At 43.9% G+C, this 13,608-nt stretch overlaps 1 pseudogene; it reads left to right on the top strand.

The window, feature by feature from the left end:
- The first annotated feature begins 13,273 nt into the window (after window positions 1–13,273).
- Window positions 13,274–13,391, top strand: LOC126292363 (5S ribosomal RNA; annotated as a pseudogene).
- The last annotated feature ends 217 nt before the right edge of the window (window positions 13,392–13,608 follow it).

Below are 13,608 nucleotides of genomic sequence, written 5' to 3'. Positions count from 1 at the left end.
CTCTGTTAGAATATTGCTGCGCGGTGCGGGATCCTTACCAGGTGGGATTGACGGAGGACATCGAGAGGGTGCAAAGAAGGGCAGCACGTTTTGTATTATCGCGTTATAGGGGAGAGAGTGTGGCAGATATGATACACGAGTTGGGATGGAAGTCATTACAGCATAGACGTATTTCGTCGCGGCGAGACCTTTTTACGAAATTTCAGTCGCCAACTTTCTCTTCCGAATGCGAAAATATTTTGTTGAGCCCAACCTACATAGGTAGGAATGATCATCAAAATAAAATAAGAGAAATCAGAGCTCGAACAGAAAGGTTTAGGTGTTCGTTTTACCCGCTCGCTCTTCGGGAGTGGAATAGTAGAGAGACAGTATGATTGTGGTGTGATGAACCCTCTGCCAAGCACTTAAATGTGAATTGCAGAGTAGTCATGTAGATGTAGATGTAGATGTAATTAAGGCTTATGTTTGATACTAGTACACCTCACTCGGCCAGAAATGCTAGTTTGCTTTTTATGTCCTCTTCGTTCCGTCCGTCGTGGGTTATTTTGCTGCGTAGATAAGCAGAATTTATTAACTTCATCTATTTCGTGATTGCCACTTCTGATGTTAAGCCAATGTTTACTGTTTTTTTTTCGTCCATAGCACTACGTCTGAAAGATGCCTATTTGCAATGTTAGGTACAGGAATACTGACACATGCATTGCGCTGTCTGAGCCATCAGAACGATTTTGGTTTATAACTGTCGACTCAGTCGTTTCCCCACCACGATTCCTGAGCTCAAATGCATACATTTACGCTTCTGCATCATCCCTGCAAGTTTGTAACGTCATCACAAAACATCCTGTAAATTCACTGAAGAGCGGCAGCCAGCCCTGACACACGAAGAAATGGAGAAGGGCAAAAAAAGAAATTGTATAGTGCATGGTGGTGGGGGGGAGGTCCACCGTCAGTAAATAGTTTTCCTTTTCCTTCGCAAATTGAGCGGAGCCTAAACTTTGATTTCATGCCTTTCTATCTCTTTCAGAATACAAATCAATCGTCGGTTGCAGCGATACGTTTATTTCGCTTGACAGGTTTCAACAACAAAAAATTTCATCTGGTGAGGCCAGTAAAGTTAGGGATATTATAAATCATTAAATCTTAGTCATACACTTATGTAAAGTACATTATTCCTTGGGATCGTTCTGCAGGCTCTCTGAATTTTCTCAGTAGTGTTTAGAGGAAAAAGATCATTTTCTTCTTTCTGTAGTTCCTGTTTCAACCACTTTTCCGGAGTCTGTCGTACCCACTGCAGGACAATTTCTCGCGGTTCCTGGCTGTCTGCGAAATGATATCCGCGCAGAGGTTTCTTCACAGCCGTGAGAACGGATCAAGTCACCTAGAACCCAATTTCAGCGATGGCAGCCGCCATTTTCCGAATGGTGTAATGATGAGCGTTGTCGTGTTTCGAGAGCAGCTTTTCGTGGCGGTGTTCTCCGCACACAGTGCTGCCAATCGCCAGTGAGTACCCACAGTGTCTGCACCCTCCTTCCACAAAAACCGTGGCGTCCAGTGCTGTTCTTGATGGTAACACTCCACGTCATCCGCTCGCGTAACGACAGAAGTTGCGATAATGAGCTGTACCATGAAGGGGTTACACTTCTAATGATTGTCCTGCCACCTACGATTAGACCAAGGTACTACATTCTTGTAGATGCAACGGCGAGTCACATGGTGGACGATGAATGATGGGAAAAAATAATACGAAACGCCCCTCGTACATTATTTCCCTGCAAAGATACACCAGTGACCACGTCCCTCTAATATGAAAACACTCAGAAAATATCTCTGAACAGCCTCCTGCATTGTGTAGGTGCAGTTATGGTTTTGCCTGTACGAGGTTTGTTCGGAAAATACGTATAAAAGTTGAATAATAACTTTATTTTACAATTATTCAGGTATTACAATACGGTCTCCTTCAAAGTACTCGCCCTGAGACGCGATACACTTCTGCCAACGCCGTTTCCACTGTTGATGACACTGCTGAAAGTCTTCAGTTGTGATGTAGTTCAGTTGCCGTGTCGTTTCCGCCTCGATGGCTTCCACATCTCCCAAGTGCTGCTCCCGAAGCACCATTCTGCATTTCGGGAACATGAAGAAGCCATCGGGTGAATAAGGCGGGCGGTCTGTCACCGTGGTTGAGCTTCGGGCAAAAAATTCGCGCACAACGAGCGACGTGTGAGAGGGCGCATTGTCGTGATGAAGCATCCACCTGCCCCCTTTTGCCAACTCCGGTCGAACTCGGGCCACACGAGCTCTGAGACGCGTCAGAACTTCAACGTAAAAATTTCCGTTCACTCTCTGGCCGGGAGGGACAAATTCCTTGTGAACAATACCCCTAGAATCAAAGAAAACAATCAACATTTTCACATTGGACCTTGATTTTCGCGACTTTTTTGTTCTCGGTTCTCCTGCTAGTTTCCATTGCTTGCTTTGAGATTTGAGCTCCACATCGAATTCGTAACACCAGGACTCGTCTCCAGTGATGACTCGGATGAGAAAGTCCCCTCGTCCCTCTGCTTCCAACAAATCCTCACAGCACTCAACCCTCTTTGCTTTCTGTTCTGGCGTCAAGAGCTTTCGCACACCATTCTTCATTTCAAGTGTCAGGGTTTCGTGAACGATTGTTTTGGGGATTGACAGCTCGTCAGCAATCGTTCTGACTGTCAATCTACGGTCTTTAAGAACACAAGCCCGAATTCGTTCAAGATTTGCATCGGAACTCGACGTCGACGGGCGTCCTGGGCGAGGCTCATCGTTCACTTCTTCTCGGCCATCCCGGAACCTTTTTACCCACTTGTTCACGGTTGGTTCCTTCAGAGAATTGTCTCCGTAAACCTGTTTCAAACACTCAAAAATCTCACGGCCATTTTTGCCTGGCTTTGCAAGAAACTTGATGCTGACGCGCTGTTCCTCAGTCAGAGAGAGCTCCATGCCGACGGCAGGTGCACTATCCGAAAATTGCCTCGAGCAATTAAACAGAGAACCGACTCGTGGATATAACATCTTGGACCTACTGATAACAAACAGACCGGAACTTTTCGACTCTGTAAGTGCAGAACAGGGAATCAGTGATCATAAGGCCGTTGCAGCATCACTGAATATGGAAGTTAATAGGAGTATAAAAAAAGGGAGGAAGGTTTATCTATTTAGCAAGAGTAATAGAAGGCAGATTTCAGACTACCTAACAGATCAAAACGAAAATTTCTGTTCCGACACTGACAATGTTGAGTGTTTATGGAAAAAGTTCAAGGCAATCGTAAAATGCGTTTTAGACAGGTACGTGCCGAGTAAAACTGCGAGGGACGGGAAAAACCCACCGTGGTTCAACAACAAAGTTAGGAAACTACTGCGAAAGCAAAGAGAGCTTCACTCCAAGTGTAAACGCAGTCAAAACACTCAGACAAACACAAGCTAAACGATGTCAAAGTTAGCGCAAGGAGGGCTATGCGTGAAGCGTTCAGTGAATTCGAAAGTAAAATTCTATGTACCGACTTCACAGAAAATCCTAGGAAGTTCTGGTCTTACGTTAAATCAGTAAGTGGCTCGAAACAGCATATCCAGACACTGCGGGATGATGATGGCTTTCAAACAGAGGATGACACGCGTAAAGCTGAAATACTAAACACCTTTTTCCAAAGTTGTTTCACAGAGGAAGACCGCACTACAGTTCCTTCTCTAGATCCTCGAACAAACGAAAAAATGGCTGACATCGAAATAAGTGTCCAAGGAATAGAAAAGCAACTGGAATCACTCAACAGAGGAAAGTCCACTGGGCCTGACGGGATACCAATTCGATTCTACCCAGAGTACGCGAAAGAACTTGCCCCCCTTCTAAAAGCCGTGTACGGCAAGACGGAACGGAAGGTCCCAAATGATTGGAAAAGAGCACAGGTAGTCCCAGTCTTCAAGAAGGGTCGTAGAGCAGATGCTCAAAACTATAGACCCATATCACTGACGTCGATCTGTTGTAGAATTTTAGAACATGTTTTTTGCTTGCGTATCATGTCGTTTTTGGAAACCCAGAATCCACTCTGTAGGAATCAACAGGGATTCCGGAATCAGCGATCCTGTGAGACCCAACCCGCTTTATTTGTTCATGAGACTCAGAAAATATTAGATACAGCCTCCCAGGTAGATGCCATTTTCCTTGACTTCCGGAAGGCGTTCGATACAGTTCCGCACTGTCGCCTGATAAACAAAGTAAGAGCCTACGGACTATCAGACCAGCTGTGTGGCTGGATTGAGGAGTTTTTAGCAAACAGAACACAGCATGTTGTTATCAATGGAGCGACGTCTACAGACGTGAAAGTAACCTCTGGCGTGCCACAGGGGAGTGTTATGGGACCATTGCTTTTCACAATATATATAAATGACCTAGTAGATAGTGTCGGAAGTTCCATGCGGCTTTTCGCGGATGATGCTGTAGTATACAGAGAAGTTGCAGCATTAGAAAATTGTAGCGAAATGCAGGAAGATCTGCAGCGGATAGACACTTGGTGCAGGGAGTGGCAACTGACCCTTAACATAGACAAATGTAATGTATTGCGAATACATAGAAAGAAGGATCCTTTATTGTATGATTACGTGACAGCGAAACAAACACTGGTAGCAGTTACTTCTGTAAAATATCTGGGAGTATGCGTGCGGAACGATTTGAAGTGGAATGACCATATGAAATTAATTGTTGGTAAGGCGGATACCAGGTTGAGATTCATTGGGAGAGTCCATAGAAAATGTAGTCCATCAAAAAAGGAGGTGGCTTACAAAACACTCGTTCGACCTGTACATGAGTATTGCTCATCAGTGTGGGATCCGTACCAGGTCGGGTTGACGGAGGAGATAGAGAAGGTCCAAAGAAGAGCGGCTCGTTTCGTCACAGGGTTAGTTGGTAACCGTGATAGCGTTACGGAGATGTTCAGCAAACTCAAGCTGCAGACTTTGCAAGAGAGGTGTAGCTTGCTCGCAAGGTTTCGAGAGGGTGCGCTTCTGGATGAGGTATTGAATATATTGCTTCCCCCTACTTAACCTTATACCTCCCGAGGAGATCACGAATGTAACATTAGAGAGGTTCGAGCGCGCACGGAGGCTTTCAGACAGTCGTTCTTCCCGGGAACCGTACGCGACTGGAGTAGGAAAGGGAGGTAATGACAGTGGCGCGCAAAGTGCCCTCCGCCACACACCATTGGGTGGCTTGCGGAGTATAAATGTAGATGTAGATGTAGATGTAGGTGAAGAAGGGTAACTGTCAACAAGCTGCCGCACACTCCCACCAGAGTGCTCTGACTCGAACTGAGTGTGGATGGGGTTGATTGCAGCATTAGTCCCATCTGGCGGTGACTGCAACCTGTAACATAAAGACATTATTCAACTTTTATACATATTTTCCGGACCAACATCGTACATATACGTAGATGTAGCTGTAACATTTCGCCAGTGGGACTTGGCGCCGTGAAGACAGGAAAAGAAAATTAATACTAACGAAGCGGAAGCGGTGTTTCTTACCCATTTGTTTTTCCTGCAGGCGTCGCATTGTGTAGTTTTTTCGACAATGAACGCAGTTCATGCCGTCTTATTTGGTTCGTGATTCCTCCGTCGTGACTGCCCGATGGGAAGCCTAAAGCCGCTTGCCAGGAATAAGGCGAGGGTTGGGGGGGAGGGGACAGAGGCGTTGCGGGGGGGGGGGGGGGGGGGGGAAGGGAGAAGGGGGGACTCCAGAGAGAGCAGCTTAAAAATATGGCGGTTCTTGAGTAGAAACCAATAGTATTGTAACACGTGTCATGACACGGTCAGAGTTGCAGTCTTCCTTTATTTTATGGTATAAAACTTAGATGCATACTCCGTACGTGTGAAATCGAAGCCCACACAATCCACCAAGAGACTGAGGCTGAAAACAATAATAGGGTTCGATCTAGGAACCCGCCAACAAGAACAACAAGGAACTGTGTACAAGAAGGTTTCAGTATCACAAACGCATGGTCTGAAAAATGGAACGCATGGCAAAATCATAACATGCCTTGCATCACACGAAAGCCACCTGGTTTTGACCTACCACGCAAAACGTGGTCCACTCGAAATACGTTTAGAACTCGTCACGGCAGATGAGCTTACTCCCTGTATAAATGGGGTAAAATACCATCCCCTCAGTGTGACTGCGGAGAAAGTCAGAACATCAGCTACATTGTTGAAGAGTGTTCCATAAGAGCCTATAATGGAAGCCCCGACGATTTCTTGCTCGCAACTCCAGAGTCGATAGATTATATTAATAAATTTGATGTTTGTGTCTAAACCTTAAACTTTGTTTTATTAGCAATGTCTGTTTCCAATTATTAACGTTTGTTATATTAGTGATTTGTCGGTTTCTTTCTTATGCGTCTGTATTGCCACACGATAAATAAATAAATGTTGTTCTTGTTGCGGTCTTCAGTCCTGAGACTGATTTGATGCAGCTCTCCATGCTACTATATCCTGTGCAAGCTTCTTCATCTCCCAGTACTCACTGCAACCTACATCCTTCTGAATCTGCTTAGTGTATTCATCTCTTGGTCTCCCTCTACGATTTTTACCCCCCACACTGCCCTCCAATACTAAATTGCTGATCCCTTGATGCCTCAGAACATGTCTTACCAACCGATCCCTTCTTCTAGTCAAGTTGTGCCACAAGTTTCTCGTCTCCCCAATCCTATTCAATACCTCCTCATTAGTTACGTGATCTACCCATATAATCTTCAGCATTCTTCTGTAGCACCACATTTCGAAAGCTTCTATTCTCTTCTTGTCTAAACTATTTATCGTCCATGTTTTACTTCAATACATGGCTACACTCCATACAAATACTTTCAGAAACGACTTCCTGAAACTTAAATCTATACTCAATGTTAATAAATTTCTCTTCTTCAGAGACGCTTTCCTTGCCATTACCAGTCTACATTTTATATCCTCTCTACTTCGACCATCATCAGTTATTTTGCTCCCCAAATAGCAAAAATCCTTTACTACTTTAAGTGTCTCATTTCCTAATCTAATACCCTCAACATAATTCGACTACATTCCATTATCCTCGTTTTGCTTTTGATGGTGCTCATCTTATATCCTCCTTTCAAGACATTGTCCATTCCGTTCAACTGCTCTTCCAAGTCCTTTGCTGTCTCTGACAGAATTAAGATGTCATCGGCGAACCTCAAAGTTTTTATTTCTTCTCTATGGATTTTAATCCCTACTCTGAGTATTTGTTTCCTTCACTGCTTGCTCAATATACAGATTGAATAACATCGGGGAGAGGCTACAAACCTGTCTCACTCCCTTCCCAACCACTGCTTCCCTTTCACGCTCCTCGACTCTTATAACTGCCATTTGGTTTCTATACAAATTGTAAACAGCCTTTCGCTCCCTGTATTCCACCCCTGCCACCATCAGAATTTGAAAGAGAGTATTCCAGTCAACATTGTCAAAATCGTTCTCTAAGTCTACAAATGCTAGAAACGTAGGTTTGCCTTTCCTTAATGTAGGTTCTAACATAAGCCGTAGGGTCAGTATTGCCTCACGTGTTACAATATTTCTACGGAATCCAAACTGATCTTCCCCAAAGTCGGCTTCTGCTACTTTTTCCATTCGTCTGTAAAGAATTCGCGTAATTTTGCAGCCGTGACTTATTAAACTGATAGTTCTGTAATTTTGACATCTGTCAGCACCTGCTTTCTTTGGGATTGGAATTATTATATTCTTCTTGAAGTCTGAGGGTATTTCGCCTGTCTCATACATCTTGCTCACCAGCTGGTAGCGTTTTGTCATGACTGGCTCTCCCAAGGCCGTCAGTAGTTCCAATGGAATGGTGTCTACTCCGGGGGCCTTGTTTCGACTCAGGTCTTTCAGTGCTCTGTCAAACTCTTCACACAGTATCGCATCTCCCATTTCGTCTTCATGTACATCCTCTTCCATTTCCATAATATTGTCCTCAAGTGAATCGCCCTTGTATTGACCCTCTATATACTCATTCCATCTTCCTGCTTTCCCTTCTTTGCTTAGAACTGGGTTTCCATCTGAGCTCTTGATGTTCATCCAAGTGGCTCTCTTTTCTCCAAAGGTCTCTTTAATTTTCCTGTAGGCAGTATCTCTCTCACCCCTCCTGAGATAAGCCTCTACATCCTTACATTTGTCCGCTAGCCATCCCTGCTTAGCCATTTTGCACTTCCTGTCGATCTCATTTTTGAGACGTTTGTATTCCTTTTTGCCTGCTTCATTTACTGCATTTTTATATCTTCTCCTTTCATCAATTAAATTCAATATTTCTTCTGTCATACAAGGATTTCTCCTAGCCCTCGTCTTTTTCCCTACTTGATCCTCTGCTGCCTTCACTACTTCATCCCTCAAAGCTACCCATTCTTCTTCTACTGTATTTGTTTCCCCCATTCCTGCCACTTGTTCCCTTACGCTCTCCCTGAAACTCTGTACAACCTCTGGTTTAGTCCGTTTATCCAGGTCCCATCTCCTTAAATTCCCATCGTCTAAATTAACTTTTTTTTGAAATTATTCATTTAAGTGGTCATATACGATCCTTTGTTGCCGTGCAATTACTTCCGCAAATTAGACTATTAAAAATGATGCACATGCTGCAAGAGATGCGTTCCATACCACGGCGTGGTTTACTGTTAAAATTCCGAAAGCGCACACTCCAAGAAGTGTGAGTCAATATATTGCTTCCTCCTGCGCATATCACAGTGTAATACCTTTTCGTTCGACACAAATTTTGCAAATTGTTTTAAACCAACTTCCGGATGAGCTAGAGACTTTAAACTTCCAGCACAGCTCAGAACTCGATCACAATGCAAGATGAACCTGCTTTCGTGCCTGGTGTGTGGTGGAGGGAACTATTTGTACCACTGCTATTTCCGTCTTTTCCTGTTCCACTTGCGAATAATTCATGGTAGGAATCGTTACTCGTAAATACCTGTGGCAGCTCGATTCTCTCTAACCTTTAGCTTCCAGGTCTTTCCATGAGATAATAGTAAGAAAAAGGAATGTATTGGCAATCCTGAAATTTACCACATGTTTTTGTTGTAATCTTATCAAAATATTTAAAATCCACTGAAAAGTTTTGACACCTACGAGACTAAAAAGCAGAAAATAATTATTTAAATGTAAACCTTTCAATACAATACCTTTTAAAGCGGACTATACGTATAAACAATTTCTTCTACCGTCATACAGATTCCTAGCCCCACAAAGGAAGTCCTCAAAATCTGTGCTTGTGAATTTTTAATAGTTGTGGAAATACTTACAGAATTTAAAACTGAAAACGCAGGGAACATGCGATACATAACTGATGCGTCAATAGTTCACCTACTTACTACACCTACACCATGTGCCCAAAGTTGTTCGTTTTAAAGTCCACAAATATTTTCATATTCTGTTGTAACAAAATAAAAGTGATGTTGTTATTCAATGGAAAAGTTGGAATCTGAGGTTTCGCTTACTGTTTTATCAATCACAATTGGTGTAAGAATCATGGATTGACCATTGTCATAAAATATTGCATTATGAAATGTGAATAATCTTTACTTGCAGTTTCGCGTGGCTTTAAGCAGTCACATCTAGTGTGCTATTGAAAAAGAAACTGCATTATCGTCTTTATAATTACTTCATGATCGTAGATACGATCATACCCGGTCGTGAAGTTATTCTTTCGACAAAACAATTTTCTAAGGGACCAGAATGTTCTTAAGGGCACAAAAACAATTGTAACATCACACAAAAGGGAAATTTAATATTAAAGCTGATGCAAGAAGACGATAAAACAGTTTTCATTTTGTCATTATAATAAGCACATTGGATTTCTGATCTTGGTGTTTGTAATCTTAGCAAAATGCATAATTAAAATGAAAATAATACTGAGGAGGTGATATGAATGAGCACTTCTAAATGATCCAATATTTCCAGAACAAATATTTATTATAACTAAAACATATATCGTGCCTTAAGATTAGTACTACAATGACGGTAGATTTTTATGTCCGTTTCAAGTCCATTGAGCGCTCTTTTATATAGCCATGGTCCTCTCGAGTCGCTCGTGCGTATTCACAATAAGTTGTAACAGTTCTTCTTGTTACACCTCACTCAAACTTAGACGTAACACGTTTTTATACATTTAGTAAAAATTAGATCAGACTGCCACAAATCTACGTCCGTCTTACTTAAGAAAAACAGTACAAGTGTTTTATCGCTCAAGGCTTCATTTGTTCTCCAGCGAACAAAATAGTGAAGGATCGCATATCCATCTGTATTTTTCTGTTTATATTGCCGCCCAAAGACGACGAATTACCTTATTTAGGAAATTCGACCGTCGCTATGCGACGCCTTATTATACATTAATCACTATTTACGAAAAAGTATTTGCCTTCTGGCTGAAAGTATTAACTATTTGCTGTTTTAATGAAGCCAAAAATAGGAAATATCACAATACTTATAAAAATTCGCAAGCACAAACTTTCAGAACCATCTGCATGGGGTTACGAACCTACTGTGGAACTAGGAGAGATTATTTTGTACCTTTTAGTCCTTTTACAAAAGGTTATATAGCATCAAGGGAACAATTTGAGGCAGCTCATCTGTTAGCCGCTTCGGAGTACCAATCGACGGACGAAAAATCACGGTGTTCAATGTTGCCTCGACTATTCTATGACATTGAAAATTCAGCCATGTATTTCTGGAAACAGAGAAATCGAGCCTACATAAATATGGCACTGACTTCAGCAAATAATACCGTGGGTTTCTGCATAAGTTCGTAGCGTATTTTCCATACGTCTAACAAACACAACACATACACATTACAGACTTTACTCATCAACAATATACTCTTCTTCAATAGTTACAGCAGTCTGCCAACGCAGGAGAAACTTTTCGATTACGCGACTGCAGAAATTACGTGGTTTTCAGGCGACGAACAAGTCGAACCATGTCCGAGTGCATTTTCATCCGGGAAGCGAATTCCACGAAGATTGTTCGATACGGAGCGGAAAAGGCGAAGATCTGGGCAGCAATATTACACTACTGGCCGTTAAAATTGCTACACTACGAAGAAGGCGTGCTACAGACGCGAAATTTAACCGACAGGAAGAAGATGCTGTGATATGCAAATGATTAGCTTTTCAGAGCATTCGCACAAGGTTGGGGCCGGTGGCGACACCTACAACGTGCTGACATGAGGAAAGTTTCCAACCGATTTTTCGTACACAAACAGCAGTTGACCGGCGTTGCCTGGTGAAACGTTGTTGTGATGCCTCGTGTAAGGAGGAGAAATGCGTACGATCACTTTTCCGACTTTGATAAAGGTCGGATTGTAGCCTACCAGGTTTGCGGTTTATCGTATCGCGACGTTGCTGCCCGCTTTGGTCGAGATCCAATGAATGTTAGCAAAATATGCAATCGATGGGTTCAGGAGGGTAATACGGAACGCCGTGCTGGATACCAACGGCTTCGTATCATTAGCAGTCGAGATGGCAGGCATCTTATCCGCATGGCTGTAGTGGATCGTGCAGCCACGTCTCGATCCCTGAGCCAACAGATGGCGACGTTTGCAAGACAACAACCATCTGCACGAACAGCTGGACGACGTTTGCAGCAGCATAGAGTATTAATTCAGAAACCATGGCTGCGGTTTCCCTTGACGCTGCATCGCAGACAGGAGCGCCTTCGATGGCGTACTCAACGACGAACCTGGGTGCAAAAATGGCAAAACGTCATTATTTCGGATGAATACAGGTTCTGTTTACAGCATCATGATGGTCGAATCCGTGTTTGGCGACATCGCGGTAGACACACATTGGAAGCGTGTGTTCCTCATCGCCATACTGGCGCATCACCCGGCATGATGGTATGGGGTGCCATTGGTTACATGTCTCGGTCACCTTTTGTTCGCATTGGCGGCACTTTGAACAGTGGACGTTACATTAGACATGTGTTGCGACCCGTGGCTCTACCCTTCATTCTATCCCTGCGAAACCCTACATTTCAGCAGGATAATGCACGATCGCATGTTGCACGTTCTGTACAGGCCTTTCTGGATACAGAAAATGTTGGACTGCTGCCCTGGCCAGTACATTCTCCAGATCTCTCACCAATTGATAACGTCTGGTCAATGGTGGCCGAGCAACTGGCTCGTCACAATAAGGCAGTCACTACTCTTGATGAACTATGGTACCGTGTTGAAGCTGCTTGGGCAGATGTACCTTTACACGTCATCCGAGCTCTGTTTGACTCAATGCCCAGGCGTATCAAGGCCGTTATTACGGCCAGAGGTGGTTGTTCCGGCTACTGAATTCTCAGGATCTATGCACCCAAATTGCGTGAAAATGTAATCACATGTCACTTCTGGTATAATATACTTGTCCAATGAATACCCGTTAATCATCTGCATTTTTTCTTGGTGTAGCAGTTTAAATAGCCAGTAGTGTAGGTAAACACGGTTGGTGCGGAATGACTTCCCAATCCAACTCCCTTTTTGTCAGTCCAGCAGAATGCATGCGGTCGCTATCGTGGAGTAGCGTCTCTTCACAAGGCCCGCATGGCCGCAGTTCTTGGATTGCGCCTGCAAGACCTCTCACTTGTGGACAATAAATCTCAGCAGTGATGGTCACACCGTGCAGGAGCAATTCGTAGAACACCAGACCGTCGCTGCTCCACCAGGTGCCTAACCCTATCATTTGGGGATGTGCACAGGATTTTGTACTTTCAGCTCCTGCTTTGTTTGGGCTCAATCACTCCTGTCTTTTCCTTACTTTAGCGTAAAGCACCGATACAGGATAGGAATGTTTGGAGTTGTTCACGAGCCAACTGATGGCGAGCAGGTAGAGATTCACATACGGCTACCCGCTGATTGTTGTGAGTTTGGCTTAGAGCCTGCGGTACCCATATGCCCGATTTCTGAAAGTTCCTCACGGCATACAAATGCCGCAGGATACTGGAATGGTCACAGTTCGTCACATTCGCCATTTCTCGAATACACTGAAGCGTATCATCGTGGATTAATGCGTTTAAAGGATCTTCATGAAACCTCGAAGGTCTTCCTGAAAGTGGAGACTCACTAATGTAAAAACGGTCCTCCATAAAATGAGAAAACCCTTTTGTCGGCGTGTTCTGTCTAATGGCGTTATCCCCATACTGGCTGCCTCCACTGAAATCAAACAGAAAAAATATTTCGAAAATGTTCCAATTTTCCACTTGGCGCTCCATTTTCTGGGGCAACGGCCTTGCCGCAGTGGATACACCGGTTCCCGTAAGATCACCGAAGTTAAGCGCAGTCTGGCGTGGCATGCACTTGGATGGGTGACCATCCAGGCCGCCATGCGCTGTTGCCACTTGAGGAGCTCCTCGACCGAACAGTAGCGGATTCGGTGAAGAATACCATCATAACGACCAGAGAGCGGTGTGCTGGTCCGACGCCCCTCCTATCCGCATCCTCCACCGAGGATGACACGGCGGTCGGATGGTCCCGGTAGGCCACTCGTGGCCTGAAGACGGAGTGCTCCATTTTCTAGCGTTCACAGCTCTACTCACTTTCTCCAAATGACAAAA

Source organism: Schistocerca gregaria, chromosome 9 (assembly GCF_023897955.1).
Source record: "Schistocerca gregaria isolate iqSchGreg1 chromosome 9, iqSchGreg1.2, whole genome shotgun sequence".
In the NCBI taxonomy this organism is placed as follows: domain Eukaryota; kingdom Metazoa; phylum Arthropoda; class Insecta; order Orthoptera; family Acrididae; genus Schistocerca; species Schistocerca gregaria.
The sequence above is the reverse complement of the archived record's forward strand: the minus strand, read 5'-3'. Positions and strand labels throughout refer to the sequence as shown.